This window comes from Dromiciops gliroides, chromosome 4 (genome assembly GCF_019393635.1).
Source record: "Dromiciops gliroides isolate mDroGli1 chromosome 4, mDroGli1.pri, whole genome shotgun sequence".
Taxonomy (NCBI): Eukaryota; Metazoa; Chordata; class Mammalia; order Microbiotheria; family Microbiotheriidae; genus Dromiciops; species Dromiciops gliroides.
The window spans coordinates 255,869,836-255,893,151 of NC_057864.1; the positions used below are offsets into that span (position 1 = coordinate 255,869,836).

The 23,316-nt window shown below is 43.4% G+C and overlaps 1 protein-coding gene across 2 annotated transcripts in view; it reads right to left on the reverse strand.

The window, feature by feature from the left end:
• The window catches only part of CCND3 (cyclin D3), a 126,573-nt gene that overhangs the window by 78,984 nt on the left and 24,273 nt on the right, over positions 1 to 23,316 (reverse strand). The window contains exon 2 of one of the 2 annotated variants that reach the window (XM_044005241.1): positions 17,264 to 17,346. The exons of the other annotated variant lie outside the window; for it this stretch is intronic. The gene's annotated coding sequence lies outside the window, so the exon portion shown is untranslated. The remainder of the gene's footprint in view (positions 1 to 17,263; positions 17,347 to 23,316) is intronic. 2 annotated transcript variants of the gene reach the window in all.

Sequence of the window (23,316 nt, forward strand, 5' to 3'; positions counted from 1 at the left end):
GAGGAAACTGAGGCCTGCAGGTTTTGCCTCCTGGGAAAACAAGCATTTGAACCCAAGTCTTCCAGTGCCAAATCTGGAACTCCGTCTACTACATATTACATTGGTGAAAAGCAGCTGCCACAGTCAGTTATGAGTTCAAACTTCACTGTAGGCCAGGAAGAAGAAATGTGTATAAATATCCCATTCCAAAAGCGTTATACATCTGTGATCACAATGGTGACCACTGAGGGTTTGAAGGTGACCCAGGGGGTAGCTATTGGCTCAGTGGATAGAACAATGGACCTGGAATCAGGAAGACAGAAATTAAAATCTAGCTTGACACTTATTAGTTGTGTGACCTTGGACAAATCACTTGACTTCCCTGTACTTCAGTTTTTTCAACCGTAAAATGGGGGTGATAATAATAGCACTTATCGGGGCAGCTAGGTGGTGCAGTGGATAAAGCACCTGCCCTGGAGTCAGGAGTACCTGAGTTCAAATCCGGCCTCAGACACTTGACACTTACTAGCTGTGTGACCCTGGGCAAGTCACTTAACCCCCATTGCCCCGCAAAAAACAAAAACAAACAAACAAAAAACAAACAAACAAATAATAGCACTTATCTCGAAGGGCTACTATGAGAATCAAATGAGATAATAAAATTGTAAAGCAGGGCTTGGCACATAGTAGGTGATACATACACATATGTACATACATATGCATATGTATACATGTGTATATGTATGTATGTATGCAAATATACACATCTCTATCTTTATCTCTGCTTATTCCTTCTCTCCCCCTTGGGACTCAAAGAGATTGTGGTCTCCAATCCAGTAAAATGCAATGGAGAGAATGGGATTTCTCCCAGAAATACCATTGTGGGAGTATAACCTTGAGCCAATCCTCCATAAAAGAGTTAAACAGGGTTGATTGGTAGTAGATTCAGGTGTAGGATAATGACATATGAGAAGAATAATAGTTCTTTCTCCAATAGATAAGTAGCCAAAGAATAGGAACAAACAGTTCTTGCAAGCTATTAACGACATAGGAAAGAATGCTCCACATCACCAATTAAAAAGAAAAAAAACAACACCATGCAAATCATAACAACTCTAAACTTCCCACTCAGCAAATTGACAAAGATGACCAAAAAAAAAAAAAGGAAATGGTCTAATGGTCTATGTTGGAGGAGTTATGGAAAGCCAGGTACAGTCATGCATTATTTGTAGAGCTAAGAACTGGTCCAACCATTCTAGAAAGCAATTTGAACTATACAACAAAAGCTATGCATACCCCTTTGATCCAGGGATTCCAGTTCTAGGTATATACCCTGAAGGAGGAAGATGACAAAAGAGAGGTTCCTTATATATTAAAATATTTATATCCGTTCTTTTTGTAGCAGCAAAGAACTGGAAATGAAGTAGATGCCCATTGACTGGAAAATGTCTAAATAAGCTGTGGTAACTGAATGTAGTAGAATATTACCAAAACGAACAAACAAAAAACTTGATGACTATGATGAATATAAAAAATGGGAAGATATCTAAGAACCGATGCAAAATAAAGTAAGAAGAACCAGCAAAACAATATACATAATGACTGCAACAACTTAAATGAAAAGACAGCAAAACAACTCAAATTAAATGCTCTGAGAATTATGTTCAAGCTTCTCCCCAAAGAGATATGATGATATATAAGAAGGTACTTCTCTTCTTTATAGTGAGAGAGAGAGAGAGAGAGAGAGAAAGCCCTACCAAGATAATGCATCCTAGTCACTTGATGCCCTTAGGGGAACTGTTTGGACCACCCAGTGAAAAAGAGCCAAAGAATCTGGCCCAGTATGGGCCCGTCACTGTGTTTCAGCCAGACAGCTGTCTCCAGAGGAGATCTAGTGTGGGGGTGGCACGGGTCCAGATTCTGAGGAAGAGAAGAAAAAATCAGGGTATAATACTTAGGTCTATGGAAGGTTTCCAGAGCTGTAGAATACAACTCCCATGATGGGAAAGAAGCTAAAAGCCTGTAGGTAGCCGAATTAATGCTTCCTACATTTCGAAGGCAGCTCTTAAGGGGGACAGACGATTGCTATGGTGCCTACTCCCTAGAGATAGACCTGCAGTTATAGAGTAAGGCAGAATCTGCAAAGTAGGGTGATGAGCAGTGTGCCTGGAAACAGCTTCATCTCCAAGGATGAAAGCAAGACAGAGCATCCAGATGTCACAATAGGTCATTGAAGAAATGCCTGAGGGGCGGCTAGGTGGCACAGTGGATAAAGCACCGGCCTTGGATTCAGGAGTACCTGAGTTCAAATCTGACCTCAGACACTTGACTTACTAGCTGTGTGACCCTGGGCAAGTCACTTAACCCTCACTGCCCCGCAAAAAAAAAAAAAAAAATGCCTGAATTATCTAGATAGTGTCTAGTCTAACCTGTGCTACCCTGGGATAAAGAAGTGAGGATTACACATTAACAGTCTGTAGGTACCCACTGGCACTGGGAAGCAGGCTGCCTCCCAGGGAGAAATGTAAGTAACTGCTGGCATGAATCTAGAAATCACAGTATTCAGATTTGCTGTAGATGAGCTTTGCATACTGTGAATTTTATATGGTATGCAAAACGATAATTATGTCTCACCATGGCATATGGTAACTGATTTAATTGGAAAGGAGTAAAAATTTCTGAATGGGGGAAGAAATACAATCCATTCTTGGATCTTCTCTTTCTCCTTCCTTCTTCTAGATTTCCTTAGGACCAGGGAGACAGCCCGATGCAAGCATGCTAGAGTAACAGAAAAGACACCTGGGGAGGGAGGTAGGAATGGGTAGGCACTGGAAGGAAAAAGGAAAAGGCTGGAGAGCTTGGAGCAGTGAGGCCAGGGAGACAAGGAGAACTTTTTAGGCTTCCGTTGCTGGGTTTTGCAACAGGTGGATGGCAATGAGAAACTGAAATAAATGGAGCCAGGGAGCATCAGAGGGATGGCAGAAAGGAGAAAGAGATGGTCTCCCCTGCCCCCACACCCACTGTATCCCAAGAAGAACAGGAGACAAAGAAGGGAGTTGGGATGGGGGTGGGGTGGAGGACTCCTTGTTAGAGAAGCACTCATTTGGAGCGCATGTGATTGGGGATTTGCATGCATCTTTCGGGGGCAATGGCTGTTCATTCAAAGGTTGCTGCTCATTCTCCTCTTTCCATAAAACTTACTCGTGTAATATTATATATACGTATGCATGTGTGTGTATGTGTATGTATATATATATATATATATATATAGAGAGAGAGAGAGAGAGAGAGAGAGAGACACACACACACACACACATAATTTTGCAAGCCTTGAAGCACTGTATAAATGTTAGCTATCGTTGATGTGGTGAACATTATTCTTGAAAATGGGGAATGAGCAGGTCTCTCTCTTCTGGGGGGTAACTTCCATGCAGAAGTTTCTCTCCGTTTCCTGGAAAGAGCTTATGAGCCAAGAAAAGTGAGAAAAATTCCCCCCACCCTCAAGTGTATTTGGCTCCTTCATGCCACAAGAGCCTCTGACACAAGGGTTACATTTGCTTCCATTTAATTCTTTAGTAAAGCTTTTTAACCATGACCGTGTCTCGGTTGAATTAGGGGGAGGAGGGTTTGCAGACTCTCAGCCAGAAGAGTTAGGGGAATGGTCATATTTCCTCATGGTCACAGGAACAGGGGATTAGAAGCTTATTTGTTTCTTCCTTCTTTTAAAAACCCTTCTGTAGTTTTGTGCCCCACGTGTTTACAGGCTCAGTGAGCACATGGGCCTGTAAGGGCCTTATAGAACTATGGATCATAGGCGCCATACCTTTCATTTTACAAACAAGGGGGAAATTACTCGGTTAGTATCTCATTGTTAGCAAGTAGGATTCAAACAGCAAGATTCAAATGCAAGTCCTCAGTTTCCAAACCCAGTGTTTTCCCCACTAACCACATGAACTACCAAGGGAAGAAGGCAAGGGCATTCCCTTCATTTGCCCAATACGACAAATATCACAGAAAGAGGGTTGGGGGAATACACCTTGTAGTGGGGAAATACCTTGTTTTCCACTTTCCTTGATTCTCCCCCATGCCCTGTTCCGGCTACATAAGTGCCCCCTTCCCTAGGGGCCTGCACTTAGCATGGGGGGAGGATGGAGGAGGAGGGATTATGGATGATGTAGGGGAAGAGGGATGTGACTGGGTGGGGGAGGAGGAGGAAGGGAGTTGGGGGGGGGACAGAGGAAAGGAAGAATGTCCTCATTTCACCCAGCTGCATCTGCCCGCACCTGCTCAGCTCAGAAGCGGGAGAAAACAAGAGCTCTGGGTATGAATGAAATGCAGCCCCTCCCCCAGCCTACAGCCTGCTCTCTTCCCCCTCATATGCTTTCACACTCACTGTAACATGGGTATAACTGACAGGAAAACCTTGAATGAGCTCAGGTGGGGAGGGGTTGGGGTAGGAAGAGAAGCAGCTGTTTCTCTATGGGAGGCAGGAGCTCCCAGAGAGCCCTCTGGCCATGGCCTTGACATTCACTTCAATGAACAAAATCTGGCTGTGAAACTGGGTCAAGGTTGCTGTATTTTCTTAAGCCTAGAATCAGAGACCCTTGCAAATGACAGATCGCTGGAAAGAAGCTCAGGGGTCATCCGGTCCAAACCCTCTCCCCTCCTCCCTCATTTGACAGAGGAGGAAAGAGCAGAAAAGTAGGAGCCAGTGTCTGACCCAGATGCTGACTCCAAAGACAGCACTGATGGACCTACCTCCCTGCTGGTGCCATCCCATCTGCTTCTCATTCTTGTTCTTCCCACAAGGCCTCACCAAGAGTCTATCCAATACACTGGAGGCCTTTTCCATTGTAGGGATACTAGTGGTGGGTGCACAGGTGCCATCCATCTCCTCCTTGCCATGTGGGCATTTTCCTCTTTTCTTAATAACCTTCTTGTTACTCAAGGATATCTGTTGTGGGCCTACCTCTCCAGCCTAAAAGTAACTAGTTCTACACAATTTTTCGTAAAACAATGCTGTAGGGGGAAGTTAATTCCATAGTAACTATGTTAAAAAAGGAAAGATAAGTTCCTGGGCAGCTAAAACTTGAACTATAAAAGATTAAAAATGACAACAACCTAGCCTTTACAGAGACCTATTGGAAGATTGTCTTAGCAGACTAGCCTAACAGATCAGGGGTTGAAGACCTCCAACTAAGGGAATCATTTGTCATACCCTAAGCAAAGAGAATATTTACTCTTTTAAAACGACTATGAGCAAGGGAGGTCCTTTTGGGGTCACTCTGTGCCAGAAAATTCTTTATATTTTCACTCAGGCTTAAAATCTGAGTCATTTTAAAATTTTCCTTCTCCTTCCTCCCCGCCCACCCCCCCATTCAGGTGCCAAGACATAGAGAATCTATTTCTTGAATTTGGCCCATCCTTTTCAAACTCCTCATGTGCGCACCCACTTCCCTCTCCCTCCCCCAATCAAATTCAACACCTCATCACCCTCTTGTTTGAACTATTATAATGGAGCCCTACTTGGTTTCCAATCCCTTCTTCACACTGCTGCCTATGTATTTAATTTTCCTAATGTGCTGCACTAATCATGTAACTCATCTACTCCAACACCTTCAATGGTCTCCATTTCATGCCGGAAAAGTAGCAACTAAGGTCCCTTCCAATTCTAAATCAATGATCCTATAATCCTCAGCCTGGCATTTAAGACCTTCCACAATCTGGCTCCAGCCTACCTCTCCAGCATTATCTCATACTACTCCCCTTCATGAATTCCATATTCTAGTCAAACTGGAAAACTCATGGTTTCCATTGTTTCTGTTCTCACCCATGATCCTATCGTCTCTCATTCATGGAATGGATTACCTGCTAAGCAAATCTATTTTCCTTCCTTCATGGGCCAACTCAGCTATTTCATGAAATGTTACCTGATTTTCTGATTTGGAAATAATTTCTCCTCCTTGAATTCATCACATCACTTTGTATGGTCCTTTATTTTGCATTTATTGACCAACTTTTATTGTGCATATACCTTGCTCTCTACATAGATTAAAAGGTCTTTGAAGACAGGGATTTAGCTTTAGATCCCCAGTCTGCACAAAGTAGGTACTTAATATGTATTGGATTGAATTTAATCTCATCTAAATCCTTCATACTGAAATTTAAAGCTATTTTCTCTTGTTTTATCTTTAAAGAAGACTACAAAAAGCAGCATTCATTTATTCATTCATAAAATATTAATTGAACATTCAGGACATTTTCTTTCTTTCTTTCTTTTTTCTTTTTTTTTGCTGGGCAATGAGGGTCAAGTGACTTGTCCAGGGTCACACAGCCAGTAAGTATCAAGTGTCTGAGGCCAAATTTGAACTCAGGTCCTCCTGAATCCAGGGCTGGTGCTTATCCACTGCGCCACCTAGCTGCCCCCTAGGACATTTTCAATGTATGTTCTGATTGGGGCTCAGTCCTGTGTGTAGGAGACATTAAAGGGAAAAAAAAATCTACTTCCTATCCTTTAGGAACTTAGAGTCTGATTAGGGATACAATATACAGGTAAGAAACAAGACAGTAAAAGACGCCTTATAATAGGATCATAAGTTTAGAGCCAGAGGGACCTTAGAGATCATCTAGTCTACACTCTTCATTTTACAGATGAGGAAACTGAGACCTAGAAGGCTGTGACTTGCCTAAAGTCATGCAAATAGTAAGTGGCAGAACTGAGATTTGAACCCAGGTCCTCTGACTCCAAATCTGTACCTTCCTCACTATGCTGAATTGTTTCTTACCATTGTAGAATCATAGAGCACAAAGTCCATGTGTCTTGCTGAAGGGTAATTGAATAAAAAAGTCATCAGAGAATCTTTTTTTTTGGGGGGGGTGAGGCAATTGGGGTTAAGTGACTTGCCCAGGGTCACACAGCTAGTACGTGTTAAGTGTCTGAGGCTGGATTTGAACTCAGGTCCTCCTGACTCCAGGGCCAGTGCTCTATCCACTGCACCACCTAGCTGGCCCAGATAATCTTAAAATGGGATTTGAGTTTATCCAGTCCAAACTTCCTCCCAGTGTAAACTCCTCTACACCATCCTGACTGGTGCTTGGAGACAGGTAGAAATAGTTGGAAGAAGTTTCCTGAAGTATGTAAGTCCTGAACTCAGTTTTCAAGGAGGTGATGAATCTACACTGGATGCTGCCTAAACATGGTTCAGGAGAGGGGGAAATGGAGGGACCATCCAGAAGAGTAACAAGGAAAGGAGAGGGAGAGAATTTGGTTGGGGTTGAGGAGGAGGGTGTTATTATTATGAGTTATTAATAATAACCATTTGGATTGTGTGCAACAGGCAATCTGGAGCCTCTGCAGGGTATTTAGTAAGGGAGGCTCCCCTTGATACATAACCTTTTATTGACTTGAAGATTATCACTAACACCGCCCGCCCCCCTCCTTTTTTCATCCTGATTTAATAATCTTAGTTCCTTTAGCTTTTTGCTTACAGGTCTCACTTGCTTCCCTTTTCTGGCTCTGGCCCTGTGATGCTCTTTGTCTTAGGTCCATGCCTCTTTGAAGTTTACAGAATTCAGAAATAGACACACAACTCAAGTCCTGGATGCCATTTGGGCAAAACCTCTTGGTCTCTACTTGCTACATTCCTGCTTATCCTATCAGCCTTGCATCCTCTTCTTAAAAGGTGGCCAATCCTGGATTATCTGCATTATAGTTTGAAATAAAGGAATCTTCTCTATTACTTCTTGGTTTTTTAATTAAAAAAAAATCTTTTTAAATTATTGACTATTTTTTCTCCTTCCTCCACTAAGAAAAGTAAAACAAAACTCTGGTAACAAATAAGCATAATCAAACAAAAGAAGTCTTTACATTGGCCAGTTTCAAAAATATGTGTCTCCAGCATGACTAATGCAGAAATATGTTTAATGTAATTGTACATATATAACCTATATCAGATTGCTTGCTCTCTTGGGGAGGGGGGAGGGAGCAGAGGGAGGGAGAAAAATTTGGAACTAGAAATCTTATAAAAACAAATGTTAAAAACTATCTCTAACTAGAAAATAATAAAATACTTTTATGATTGGAAAAAAAATGTGTTTCATTCTGCATTTTAATCCCTCATCCTCTCTCCTGCGAAGTGGGTAGCACCCTTTATTGTGAGGAATCGTGGTTGGATATTGCATAGATCAGAGTTCTGAAGTCTTTTTAAATTGTTCATTTTTATAATTATTCAATAAACACTATTAAATACCTACTATGCACCAGGCACTGGGGATATAAAAAAGGCAAAAGTCCCTGACCTCAAAGAGCTTACAATCAAATGTGGGAGACAACACGCAAACAAATATATATAAAACAAGCTATATACAGGAAAAATAGGAGATAATTAATAGAGTGAAGACACTAGAATTAAGAGGGGTTGGTCACTACTATATTAAAATTGTTCTCCTGGTTCTGTTCACTTTGCTCTGCATCAGTTCATAAAAATCTTCTAAAAGTTTTTTTCCTTTTGCTGATGATATTATTTGCCCTGCTAATGATTCTTTGACACCATTTCCACCTACTCTTGTTTCTTTGTAACCCGACAAGTGAACGAATAGGAAGGTTGGGGGGGGGTTAGGTTTTTGTTTATTTGTTTTTATGTCAAAACACTTCATTACTTCATTCATCTCTGGGAAGGTGTAATCAAGCCAGACAGCAAGCTTAGAAATGCCAATAGTTCCTCTAATCAGGTTTTATCTATCAGTCGGATGCTGTCTATCCCCAGCATGGAATGGGAGGCAAGAAAGAGATGAGGAGGTAACCAGAAGGTATGCTTCCTGGTGCCTCAGGTGTTGGAATTTTATAGCTTTCATAATCTGCTTCAAAATATGCATCTAAGAAGAAAAGCACTTTCAAAGGCAAATACAGGTGATTTTTGGATAATCCACTGTGCTTGTCAGCACATTAATTAAGGGTGAATTATAGTAGCACTAAGTAACTGGTAGCTTAATTTTAATGATAGCTCCCTTTTAAGGTTTGCATTTTAAGGATTACAAAGCACAATTACCCTTCAAGATTGGTAGAACAAGAATCACTCTCTCCATTTTTCAGGTAAGGAATGTGAAACACAGAGAGGTTGAATAACTTTCCCAAAGTCACATAGCTATATAGTGTCAGTGCCAGGATTTGTTTTTGTTTTTGTTTTTTGTTTTTTGCAGGGCAATGAGGGTTAAGTGACTTGCCTAGGGTCACACAGCTAGTGTCAAGTGTCTGAGGCTGGATTTGAACTCAGGTCCTCCTGAATCCAAGGCCAGTGCTTTATCCACTGTGCCACCTAGCTGCCCCTCAGTGCCAGGATTTGAATCCAGCTCTCCTGACTTCCGGGGCTTTTTCTGTTCTACCGGACAGTCTCAGCCTGGCATATGATCCCAGATGCTTCTCAGCTAACATGGTGTCATAATAAATTGGTTTCCCCAAAGGACCCAAGTTCAGCCTCCTCAAGGGGCATCCTTGCCCTTATTACACCAATCCTCCAGAGGCTTTGCTCTGAGGAAACAACAGTTCAAGGGCAAAGTCAAACCTTGGCCTCCAGCATCAGTGCTGAGATTCAAGAGAGGGAATGGGTACCTACTCCCAGAAGCTCAATTTTGGAGCATGTCTGTGTGTGTGTGTGTGTGTGTGTGTGTGTGTGTGTGTGGTAGGGAGTGAGAAACCTTTTGTTTTTTGGGGGGGAAAAATCCTAGTAATATTCCCAGCTGCTGCTGCCTCTTCAAGGTTTGGCGGGCACTCACTCCTGTCTCTTTGTCCTCCTCTCCTTTCTCCTCCTCCTCCTCCTCCTTCTCTTCCTCCTTCTTCTCTTCCATCTATCTCCTCTTCTTTCTCCTCCGTCTTCCTCCTCTTAGGGTTCCCTCTCAAGTTCCCATCCCAATTCTCTCCTGCTCACAGCTTTCTCTTCTCACTCTCCAGCTCAGCACATCTCCGTTCTCTTAGTCCACTTCTTTTTCTTCCTCCCCTGCCCTCCCCCCTCCCCTTGCCAGGGTTTCTCTGCTCCAGCTGTCTCTGCTAATCAATCCTTTGCAGCCCTTTCTGTGGGGAGCGGGTTGGCACCAGAGCAGAGGGGAGGGTCCTTGATAAGCAGCTGGAGCCCAGAGCCCCTTGTTCTCAGAATTGGAGTCCCCAAAGGAAAAGAAGAGACAAGCCACCCAGGGACTGATAATCAGCCACAAAGCATCAGTTCTCAGCCCTGATCCCTCTCTTAACTCTACTCAGAGAATGGACCTTTGGGGTGCCTGTGGCAATTGTCTCCTCACCTCTCTAGGGTTCCTCCTTCCACTGTGGGTCTTTAGGCATCCAGCCCCAGTCTCAAATCTTCTCCTCTGCTTCCCACAGCAGCCAGGGAGTGTGGAAGGACTGGGTTCAAGAATGGGGGGGGGGGCAGCTAGGTAGGGCAGTGGATAAAGCACTGGCCTTGGATTCAGGAGTACCTGAGTTCAAATCCAGCCTCAGACACTTGACACAACTACTGTGTGACCCTAGGCAAGTCACTTAACCCTCATTGCCCTGCCAAAAAAATTTTTTTTAATGGGGGTGGAGGTGCAGAAGCTGTGCATGTGCCCTGACTGCATCCAGGACGGTCTCTTAACCATCCCTCAAACACATGCAAGTATTTTTATATATTTCTGTGAGGTAGAAAGGCAACATGATGTTGTTGTAGATAGAATTGGAAGTTCCAATTCTGTTTCAGACCCTTACTTGCTGTTGTTTTTTGTTTGTTTGTTTGTGTTTTTTTGGCAGGGGCAATGAGGGTTAAGTGACTTGCCCAGGGCCACACAGCTAGTAAGTGTCAAGTGTCTGAATCCAGATTTGAACTCGGGTCCTCCAGGGCCATTGCTTTATCCACTGTGCCACCTAGCTGCCCCCTTACTTGCAATATGACTGTGAAAAAGTCACAAAATTTCTGTAAGCCTCAGTTTCCTTATCTGTGAAATGAACAAGTTTGATTTAACAGTCTCTAAGGTCTCTTTTCACTCAAAATCTATAATCCGGGGCAGCTAGATGGCACAGTGGATAGAACACCAGCCCTGGATTCAGGAGGACCTGAGTTCAAATCCAACCTCAGACACTTGACACTTACTAGCTGTGTGACCCTGGGCAAGTCACTTAACCCCAATTGCCTCACGGAAAAAAAAAAAAAAGAGAGAAAAGAAAAAATCTACAATCCTATGATCACTTCTCCTCTCTTTGGGTTGTTCCCTTTTTGATGAGTGTCCTACTCCTTGTCTGCCTCTCCAAATCCTATTCATTCTTCAAGGCCCAAAGAGTCTCCTCCTGGAAGCCTTCACTGATCACTTCAGCCCTCATCAATTCCTCCTCTGACCTTTGATAGCCCTTGTAGTCCATACCACAAAATTAGCACTTATATACTGTCTTGTATCAGTAATGAATGTTTCCTGTCTTAGTCTTGTCCCCTCCACAGACGTGGTAATGAACATTTCCTATATTAGTCTTGTCTGCCTCCACATTCCTTGAGGGCCGGAACTCAATCTTTTTTCATAAGGATCCCCCTCTTCACCAGGACCTTACATAATGCTGGGTGCACACTCCATATAGATGGCAGCAAAAGGCTTTCAGATACATTTCCTTATGTAGATAATCACGATATCTCTGGAAGTTGCACCATTAGTAGAGTAAGAATCATTAACCCCATTTTACAGATGAGGACACAGGCAAATTTAGGTCATGTAAGAAAAAACTGCCTCACCCTAAGAGCTATCCAAAAAGTGGGACAGACTACCTTGGAAGGTGGTGGCTCCCCTCTCACTAGAGATTTTCCAGCAAATCCAGCTGGATGGCAACTTCCTGGGTTTGGGGGGAAAGGGAGAGTGAGACGGGGGGAGGAGGAGGGAAACAAGAAGAGACAGAGAGAGACAGACAGAGACAGAGACAGAGACAGAGACAGATAGACAGACAGAGACAAGAGCTAGGAGAAGGAGCTGAGAGCGAGAGCCCACACGGATAGAATTCTTCTTGTTCAGGCACAGACTGAACTAGATGGCCGCTAAGGTCCCTTCTAACTTGAGAGGCATAATGATTATGTGTTTGATCCAATAGTTATTCAACTAGGATTTACTAAAGTGCTAACTCTGTACTAGGCCCCTTGAGCTAAGGGCTGGAGCTAGGAAGTAGTGGAGCTGGGATTTGAACCCAGGTGTCCTTACCTCAAGGTCTATCCTCTTCGCACCACAGCAAGGGCTTTCAACATTTTTATATTTGGCCTGGACCTTGGAGTTCAGTGGCGAAGAGAACTCTCAAGGAGAAAATTGCCACCTATAAGGCAACCTGAGAGTTTGCGAGAGTTACTTGGTATGCTGGGAATTTAAAGGACTCTGGGGACAGCTAGGTGGCGCAATGGATAAAGCACTGGCCCTAGATTCAGGAGGACCTGAGTTCAAATGTGACCTCAAACACTTGACATGTACTAGCTGTATGACCCTGGGCAAGTCACTTAACCCTCATTGCCCTGACAAAAAAAAATAATAATAATTTAAAGGACTCACCCATGATCACTCACAGACAGTAAGAAGTAGGACCTGGGGGCAGCTAGGTGGCACAGTGGATAGAGCACCGGCCCTGGAGTCAGGAGTACCTGAGTTCAAATCCGGCCTCAGACACTTAACACTTACTAGCTGTGTGACCCTGGGCAAGTCACTTAACCCCAATTACCTCACTTAAAAAAAAAAAAAGAAGAAGAAGAAGAAGAAGAAGGACCTGAACCCAGGTTGTCCTGACTAGGAGACTGGCTGCCTAGCCATAGTACTATTTCTGCCTCAACATCTACTTGCTAAATCAATAAGCGATGGGGTCTCAGCCAACTCCCTCCTCTAAAAACAGAGAAGCCTAGTCCAAGTCAGAAGGGCAAAGGAGAAGGCCAGAGAAGACGAACCCAAAACTAAGAGCAAGGAGGGGAGGGGGAAGCACAAAACAATCATCTAGTTACCACTTCCTCCTGTTGGGGGCCAGTTCACAGTTTATAACGGTGTGCAAAGAGGCGAGTATACACTCATGCACACACACATACACACAAGTTATTTCCTTTTTGATTGGGCAAATAAAGATCAGCCAAAAACAGGCTCCCTGAAACCAACAGGGTCTCCCCCCCAGGTGTCGACTCAGCACTTGGGGATAGAGAGGTGGTTGACTGCCCATTTCCCCCTTTCCATGCATGTGTGGGTTGGGTTCAGCTTGAGTGTGTGTGTGTGTGTGTGTGTGTGTGTGTGTATGTATGTGGGTGTGTGCATGTTTGGAGGGGGAGAGGCAGTGATGGGGCAGTGGGGCTTGGGAGGGAGGCACATTGGGCAATGTTTCCAGGTAAGAAATGGTGCAGGAGTGACAGGGAGGGTGCCTTCAGTTAGATAGTTTTCTGCTCCTCCTTCATCTGTTATTTCCCCCATTCCTCTCTGACCAAGACCTAGAGAGTTAAGCTCCCATGGTATGGGAAGTACCCTGAATTCTTTCAAAACTATCAAAATTTTTATTAATATATTTTTTTCATCATTTCCAAATTTATTCCTCCCCTAAGCCACGCCTTATAAACAAAAAAAGAAAGAAGAAAAAAGTCAGTTCAACAAAACTCATAGACTGAGTCTAATAGTATATACCACACTCCATACCTGTGGTCTCTCACCTCTGTAAGAAGGAGAGGGAGCAATATTGATTTCCTCATTTCTTATTCAGGGAAAGGCTCCTGTGATCCTGGATTCGAAGCTATGCCAGTGGAGTACAAGGTTGTACCACAATGGGAAGGTTTCAGGGGCCCAAGAACTTGGCTGTGTGTCTGTCCTCTGAGAAACTTAAATGTGCTCGGTGCCCCAGGCATCTCTCTCAATTTATAAATGGCAGAACATCAGTCATCTGCAAGAGAAAAGGGGGTTCCCCTCACTGGGAGCTCTCCACATGGATATGAACTAAAAAAAACCCCAAATCTAACCCAACACTAAGTGATCAATAACCAGAGGACACAATATCAAACAAAGAGGTTTTTGTTTGTTTGCTTGTCACAGCAATTCATGAAACCATCTGCTAAAACAGGGAGAGGTTGTGATGTGGATCAAAAAGTCCAGTGGAAATGCCCATCAACTGGGGAATGGCCAAACAAGCTGTGGTATATGATTGTGATAGAATATTATGGTGCTATAAGAAATGAGAAGCAGAATGATTTCAGAAAGGCCTGGAAAGACTTCTATGAACTTTTGTATAGTGAAGAGAGCAGAACCAAGAGAACACTGTGCAGAGACAGCAATATTGTTTGATGAAGAATTGTGAATGACAACTATTCTCAACAATACAATGATCCAAGACAATCCCAAAGGACTAATGATGAAGCATACTATCCACCTCCAAAGAAAGAACTGATATTGATGGCATACAAACTGAAGCATGCGATTTTTCACTTTCTTTCATTTTTTCTTTTATTCAAGTTTTCTTGTACAAAATGACTAATATGGTAATATTTTACATATTTGAACATGTATAACCTATATCTGATTTCTTAGCACCTCAGGGAGGGGGGAGGGGAAAGAGAGAAGGAGGGATAGAACTTGGAACTCAAAACTATAAATAAAAATGTTTGTTATTATTAAAAAATGAAAAAAAAAAAACAGTGGAAGGAACCCCAACAAGAGTGAAACCATGGTGCTTTGGGAGCACTGAAGACTGATCTAATCAGGATGAGATACCTATGTGTGCACAACAGTCCTTCAGGCCTTAGGAATGGAACTAAATTTGCCTAAAAGGTGAAAAAATCAATGAGCTGATGGAGAGCTTGGCCCTTCCTAGCAGAAGTTATTTGTCCTTCACTCAACCTATTCCCTAACTTTAATTCTATCCAACACTGATTAAGAATCTACTATTTGTAGGGCAAAGCCAAACTGAAAAATAGCTCCTGTCCTGTTTGGGGTGAGAGGTGAATGGGTAATGGAGGTAAGAGACACTATAAACATTGAGCTTTGGGGTGGGGTGGAGTTTGGAGAGGGCTGAAGGAAGTGAGTTCTGAGTCACATTTTGAAGATGGAGGGTGAAAGAATTAACAAAGGGAATACATGGCATTGAGTTAGGGGGACTAAGAATCTGTGAGGAAAGTTCAGAGACCAGAAAGGAGATCAAATTAGGTTGTCTTGGGAATTTGTGTTGAAGAGTCAGGATAAAATCAATCAGTAAGATGGTCAAATGATCAATGAGGATCAAACTGAGGAGTTTGGATGAGATATAATGGGAAGTAAGGAGCTACTGCTGGTTACTGAGTAGAGGGTGTGGGGGAGGAGAGGGAGGGACATGATATTTTTCTTTCTTAATTAACAGCACAAGGGCCCCAATTAGAGCACCCAGGCAAAGTCCCCTGCATCCCAATGGTGGCAAATTTTAGGGCAGTCTGTGAATGTGGTGAGGATGAGAGTGGGAGAGTACAAAAGAATCCTTCATAATTTTGGGGTGCCAGAGGGAAATAGGGATGATGGAAGAAAGTGAGGAGAGGCCATTTCCCCCGTACCTAGATCAGAAGTTAGAAACCTCACCAACTGTGAAGGGGCAGAGCTGATTGCACTCCCAGTATATGAAGGAGAACTGAAACTCCAAACCACCCCACACCCTATCACCACTATCCCACTCCACCCAGGCTCCCCTACCCTTGAAACATGATGGGAACCATTAGATACTGTGGCCTCTGATTCCAAAGCTACAGGAGGCCCCCAAATCATTGATTGATATGCTATACTCATGTTTCAAGGGGCGGATGGGAAAGTGGTCACAGACTCTTCAGAGATGGAGCCCTATAGTAGAACAAAATGATTGCTGGCCTTGGGGTTAGGAAATCAGAGTCTGTGTTCTGGCTCTATCACAAATTATAAGGGTATGGCACCTTATCTCTCAGAAACTCAGTTTCCCCATCCATCCATCCATCCACCCATTCAATGAGTATTTAAGTGACTACTACAAAAAGGATACAGTTCTAAGAGAGAGATATACAAAGACAAAAATAAAGTGATTCTTCCCCTCAAGGAGCTTACACTCTATTGGGGGAAACAACATGATCAGAGATATCAGCAAAAAATATACACACACACAAGTAAATACAGTGCAATTTTCAGAAATGAAGGTATTATCATCCGGGGTTGGAAGCCATTCAAGATAGACCTCATCTAAGAGGTGGCCCTTAAGCTGAAGCTTGAAAGAAGCTAGGGATTGTATGAGGCAAAGGTGAGGAGAATGCATTCCAGGCTTTAGGGAGACAGCCTGTGCAAAGGAATGGAGATGGAAGATGAAATGTCAAGAAGGAGGTAACAGCAAGAAGGTTAGTTTGGCTGGAACGTAGAGTGTGTGAATGGGCAAGTGTGGAAAGGTAGTCTGGAGCCAGACTGTGAATGCCAAGAAGAAGGATTTTTATTTTATCTCAGAAACAATAGGGAACTTCTTTTTTTTTTTTTTTGGTGGGGGGTTGTTTTTGTTTTTTGTTTTGGTGAAGCAATTGGGGTTAAGTGATTTGCCCAGGGTCACACAGCTAGTAAGTGTCAAATGTTTGAGGCTGGATTTGAACTCAGGTCCTCCAGAATCCAGGGCCAGTGCTTTAGCCACTGCACCACCATGCTGTCCCAGGAACTTTTTTGTTTGTTTGTTTGTTTTTTTGGTTTTTTTTTAGTGAGGCAATTGGGGTTAAGTGACTTGCCCAGGGTCACACAGCTAGTGTCTGAGTGTCACAGTTAAGTGTCTGAGGCCGGATTTGAACTCAGGTACCCCTGACTGCAGGGCCAGTGCTCTATCCACTGCACCACCTAGCTGCCCCTAGATGGTAGTTTGAGGAGGATGGATTGGAGAGGGGAGAGATGAGAGGCAGGGAGACCAATTAAGAGGCTATTGCAATTATCCAGATGAGAAGTGATAAGGACCAGAAGTATGATGGTGGTTATGTGAGTAGAGAAAAGGGGACAGATGGAAGAGAACTGGAAGTCTGGCCAACTGATTGGAAGTGAGCAATGAGAGAGAGAACAGCAGAGGGTTTCCAACATGACTAGAAGATTGGTGGTAGTCTTTATAGAAATCAGAGTTATGAAGAAGGAAAGGTTTTGGAAGAATGATAAATTCCTCCTCTGAAAAATGACTAGATCTCCCAAATCCTAATACTCTTTGAATCTACAATCCAATATAGATCAAGAGGTCCCTACTCAAGATGGAAAAAGAGAGGCAACTGAAGTCCCAAGAGAATAAGGCATCTTTTAATGTCTAACTTTCCAGTGATTTTAAATTTTGTCTCACCCAAAGTTCTGCTCCTCTGAATCTGCGAGAGGAGAAATCTTTGCCTCAGTGTCTTCATCTTTCCCTTCTTTTAGACTTTCCATCTGTAAATCACAAAATCACAGAATTTTGGAATTGGAAGTCCTCTCATCCAACCCAGACCAGAAAAATAACATCATTATATTAAAAAAAAAAATTTTTTTTTAGTGAGGCGATAGGGATTAAGTGACTTGCCCAGGGTCACACAGCTAGTAAGTGTCAAATGTCTGAGGCCAGATTTGAACTCAGGTCCTCCTGCCTCCAAGGGTGGTGCTCTATCCACTGCACCACCTAGCTACCCCAAATAACACCATTATAAAACTCTTGATAAGTAGTCTTATAAACTTTACAGGCAGACTTCCAGTCACCAGGAACATCCTACCTCCTGAGATGGCCCATTCTACTTTGGGATAACTAATTGTTATTAAGTTTTCCTAACATCAAGTCTAAATTTGACTTTGTCTGAGGCCGGATTTGAACTCAGGTCCTCTTAAATCCAGGGCCGGTGCTTTATCCACTGTGACACCTAGCTGCCCTGAGTTATTTTCTCCAAGCTACACAATAATGGTCTCTTCGACTGATCCTAATTCAAAGATGGACTCAAGTCCCCCTACCTTTCTGGCTGCCTTCCTCTGAACACTCTCCAGCTAATCAATGTTCTTCCTAAACTACTTTACCCACAACTAAGCCCGGTAGTGTTTCTCTGTATGTATACATAAATCTGTGTGCCTACCTATCATCTATCTATCACTGGCCCTCTCTCTGGATCTCTCTATTTCTGTGCCTCTCTGCCTTCCTTAATGTCTTTGTCTCCTGATGTTCAACATAATTCCATATGACTCTTACAATGGAAACAGACAACAAGCTCAGGAAAGCAAACTGCCTATCCCTGGCAGAGGAGCAGTCCTGCCTACTAATGGTTCCTTCCAGGTGACCCTCATCTCAGAACCACAGTGGCCCACACAAGAGGCAAGCTAGCACAATTAGCCACATTAGGGGCTCCTAAAGGACCCAAAAGCTGGGTTAGAAATAAGAACTCTTCCCTTAGCCCAAGTAGGAGCTCACCCAGAGGAGAGTGGTCCTGAACTAGGAAGGTTTCTAGATCTTCAGTCTTAGAGGAATTATCAACTTCTTGAGAGAAGGAACAGTCTTTTTTCCTTTCTTTGTATTCCCAGCACATACCTGGCACATAGTAGGTGCTTAACAAATGCTAGTTGGGGGCAGCTAGGTGGCACAGTGGATGGAGCATCGAACTGTAACAATTGGAATGAAGCCACCAGCTGGAGACTTACTGTAGAAGAGTTCCCGCCCATGAAGCGAAGGTCTTTGAGGGCAAGACCAGGAGTCTTTTCTTTGGCGTCAGGAAGTGATGCAGGCTAGTGGGAGGAGGAAGGAAGAGACTGGTACTTGCTCGGGCTCTTTCTTTTGGACTCTGGTGGAGAGTGGAGCTAGAAATGTGCTCTCCCTTTAATAGATAGGAATCTAGGCCTTTCTCTCTTTACCAAATTCTTGTTCTCCTTAATAAATGCTTAAAAGTCTAACTCTTGCTAAAGCTTATAATTTATTGGCGACCACTCATTAGATATTTTAGACAGACTAGCTAGAATTTTAGCCCTGGAGTCAGGAGTACCTGCGTTCAAATCTGGCTTCAGACACTTAACATTTACTAGCTGTGTGACCCTGGGCAAGTCACTTAACCCCAATTGCCTCACCCAAAAAACAAAACAAAACAAAAAAAACCAAATGCTAGTTGCCTGAGGACCTCATAAAGTCTATTCTCAAATGTTCCTCTTTTTCAGTGATTCTGGAAAGTATTCTCCCCTTCCTTCCACCTCTTCAGAGGTCATCCGGCCCTACCCTGGAGAATTTCTCAGCAGTTATATATCTAGTACCCTAGGAATATACTCTTCTATGCCCACCCAGGACACCATCTTGTCCCAGAGAGAGGAACCTTGAGGATGCTGTGGATCTAATACAATGGTAAGAATCTTTTCCCTCTTCCTCCATCTCTCAAGGCTTCCTCTGTCCTCTCTATTTAATTCTTTCTGTTCTTCTGCCTTAGCATCAGCCAGTGGCTAACAGGTAGTGATATAAAGGACTGGAGTTAAAACAAATATAAAAGGGGTTCCTTACCTCCTCCACAAAGAAAAAAGTTTTTGTGTTGTTAATTTTGTTTAATTTCCCTTCTACATTTCCCCCCTGGAGTTCACAAGAGAAGCAGAACAGTGGGAAAGCACTGAGATTAAAGACAGAAGAGCTGAGTTCCAGTTCTGGACTGGCCACCTAGTCGATGAGTCATTGTGGAAAAGCCATTTAACTTCTCTGTACCTCAATTTTCCCTACTGTAAAATGGGAATATTAATACTCGCACTGCCCCACCTCAAGTGGTTGTGGTGAGGAAAATGCTTTATACACTGTAAAGCACCATAGAGAGGTAAATTATAGTCATTTCTTCTCCCAACTCTTCAAAAGATCTGTGGTTTCATTTTGTGGGTTCTTCCAACATTGATTATGCAGAGAGCAACACCTCCCCCCACATTTTAGTGGACAGTCTTTGTGAGTCTTTGGCCAAAGACTTCATTCAGTGATTGCCAACTCTCTATAATGCTCCCCCACCACCCCGCACTTAACATTTGGAGACAGAAGACCTGGGTTCCACCTGAGTCCTGGCTTTTTCACTTACCTGCCATGTGGCCTGGGACAAGTCACTGGGCCTCAGCTTCCTCATGTGTAAAATGAATAGACTAGATGACCCCTACGGTTTCTTCTAACTCTAAATCTATGATCCTCTTCTTGTTCAGTCATGTTTCATTCTTGTCCAACTCTTTGTGGCCCCAGTTGGGGTTTTCTTGGCAAAGATACTGGAATGGTTAGCCATTTCCTCCTCCAGCTTCTTTTACAGATGAGCAAACTGAGGCAAACAGGGTGAAGTGACTTGCCCAGAGTCACACAGCTAGTAAGGGTCTGAGGCTGGATTTGAACTCAGGAAGATGAATCTTCCTGACTCCGGGCCCAGTGCTCTATCCACTGCACCATCTGGCTGCCAGGATCCTAAGAAGATGGATCTCTTAGCTAATATGGGAATTTTTCCATGACTACTCATGTATAACTTATTTTGAATTGCTTGAGTTCTTGTGGGTGGGGGGTGGGAATGGAGGGAGGAAGAGAAGTTGAAATAGATACAGTCTTATGAGATCCATCTACAAAGCTTTTTCCAGCTGCTAGATCCATTTTACTGGGAAACCTTCTGTAAGAATCAGAGTGCCACCCCCCCCCTGCTGAGAAAGACATTGTGAGAACCTGGGCAGTGCCACCCTGAAAAGAAAGCATGTGACTAGTGTCCAGAAGTTACACAGAACCAATACATCTATTCATAGTACCACCTGTAAGTCATGTCAATCAATGCTACCAGCCAATTGGCTTAGAGCTGTGTGTAGGGACCACGCCTGGGCAAGCCCGCAGGGAGCTTCCACTCGGGGACTACGGGGGTCCCCCTTTTTCATTGGAGGTCCTGATAGGAGCAGGAGGTGCAGGGAGCTAGGCTCTTTCTTTCTCCATGTGTTCTCTTTACTAACCCCTATTATACTTTAATAAATGCTTAATGCCCCAAACACTGGTGCTATGAGTTTCTAATTTTAGGTGACCACACATTAGATTTTTAGACATAGCAATTAGATTTTAAACTTCAAACCTCTGAAAATCAAGGGTTTCCTCCATGCCAAAATGAGGCCCCGGAGGAAGGCATTGGCACTACTGTTATTGTAATTTTGTTAGCTGTAGATGTATATGTGCTCTCTAGTTTGATTTCTAGCTTCTTAGTGAGAATATTGGGTTTCTCCAGCTATTTCTAGTATCCTATTTTAGTTCCCGAAGGCTGTACTCCTTGGATTTGGGCTCCACCATTACCACACTTCCAGGAAAAATCTTCATTAGTAGGCTCATCCTCACTGAGACTGGTCAGTGAAGGTATTCATACCTCTTCAGTGCTTTCAGTACTTTCTGCCCATCTGACTAGAAGGCTGGAGGGTGGAGCAAAGATCTTCCAATGTCTCCATTTAAAGAAGGCTCACTGGGGCAGCTAGGTGGCGCAGCGGATAGAGCACCGGCCCTAGAGCCAGGAGTACCTGAGTTCGAATCCGGCCTCAGATACTTACTAGCTGTGTGACCCTGGGCAAGTCACTTAACCCCAATTGCCTCACTAAAAAGAAAAAAAAAAAAGAAGGCTCACCAACCAGTCAACTCTGCACTTCCCACCAGGAACATTGATGAACATGACTCTACCCACTACCTTCCTCCATTCCTAACCTCCTTTTCAGCTTTCTTTTTTCTGAGTCTTTCCCCCCTCTCCTCCCCCTACCCCCATAAAATTTGAAGTTCCTTGAGGGTAGAAACTGTTTTTTCCTCAATTATATCTTAGGGCTTGTGTTGCTGTTGCTGTTTAGTCCTTTCATGTTATTGTTGTTTAGTTGCTTCAGTTATGTCTGACCTTCCTGACTCCTTTGGGAATTTTCTTGGCAAACATATGGAAGTGGTTTGCCATTTCCTTCTCCAGCTCATTTTACAAATGAGGAAACTGAGGCAAAAAGGGTTAAGTGACTTGCCCAGGATCACACAACTAGTAAGTGTTTGAGGTTCAAATTTGAACTCAGGAAGAGGAGTCTTCCTGACTCTAGGCCTGGCACTTTATCTCCTGTGCCACCTACCTGGTAGGAACTTAATAAATGTTTGCCTGACTGACCCTACTTATTTGTAGCCAAACACCAGGCCCTGGAGTTCTCTAGGTGGATGTGTTGCCATATGTATTTTCTCCTTAGCTTTCTAGGTTTCCATAGAAAGGACATTGGCCCCGGAGTCGGGAAATCTGGGTTCCATTGCTCTTGATGGAAACAGCTATATTTGGAGCATTCTGACTATTTAGATTGCTCCAACGCCTATTATTATGTGTTATCACCACACCTGTTCATAGACCCTTTCTATATATCTGGATTTGGGGGAATACTGAGGGCAGGGGATGGGCACCTGGAGCTAAGAGATGAACCCATCCCACAGGTGAGGTTGTGGGGAGGAAGAAAAGGGAAAGAGGGGCAGCTAGGTGGCGCAGTGGATAGAGCACTGGCCCTGGATTCAGGAGTACCTGAGTTCAAATCCGACATCAGACACTTAACACTTACTAGCTGTGTGACTCTGGGCAAGTCACTTAACCCCAATTGCCTCACTAAAAAAAAAAAAAAAAAAGGAAAAGGGAAAGAAACTGTGGCTATAAAGCAGAAGAGGTAGAGCAATGGCAGAGTCAGTGCTGGTGGTAGAAGGAGGAGGAAAGGGAGGGAAACCCAGAAATCCCCATCTCTTAAGCAATATGATGGGGTAGGAGGAGTGGGAATAACTTTTCTTTCTCTTTTTCTTTTTTTTCTTTTTTTTTTTTTTGGTGAGGCAATTGGGGTTAAGTGACTTGCCCAGGGTCACACAGCTACATATCTTTTCTTTCTAACTAAAATAAGACCCCTTCCTTCCCTCTCCCTCCATTCCCTTACCTTGGTCTACCATCATCATCATCATAGCACACTATGAGCTATTATCTCTTTCTCCCTCCTTGTCATTCATATGACCTGAGAAAAAGAGAACCTCCCAGCAATCAAAGCTATCAAAAATATAATGGGCTTCACTGGTAGGGAGTCATCTCCCCATCACTGGAGGGAGCCTGGAAGACCATTTGTCAGCAATGTGGTACAGGCAACTTCTACATCAAACCTTACCCTTTGAGGTTCTTGCCCACCTTGAGATCTAGATTCAAGTTGTGTCATTCTATCTTACTCTGCTACCAGGGTTTCCTGGAGTATACAAGAGTGGAGGCAGCTAGGTGACATAGTGGATGGGAGTACCTGAGTTCAAATCTGGCCTCAGACACTTGACATTAACTAGCTGTGTGACCCTGGGCAAGTCACTTAACCCCCATTGTCCTTCAAAAAAAAAAAAAAGAGTGGAGAGAGTACTAGACTTTGAAGAGGCCAGCATTTGAATTCTACCTCTGACACTTG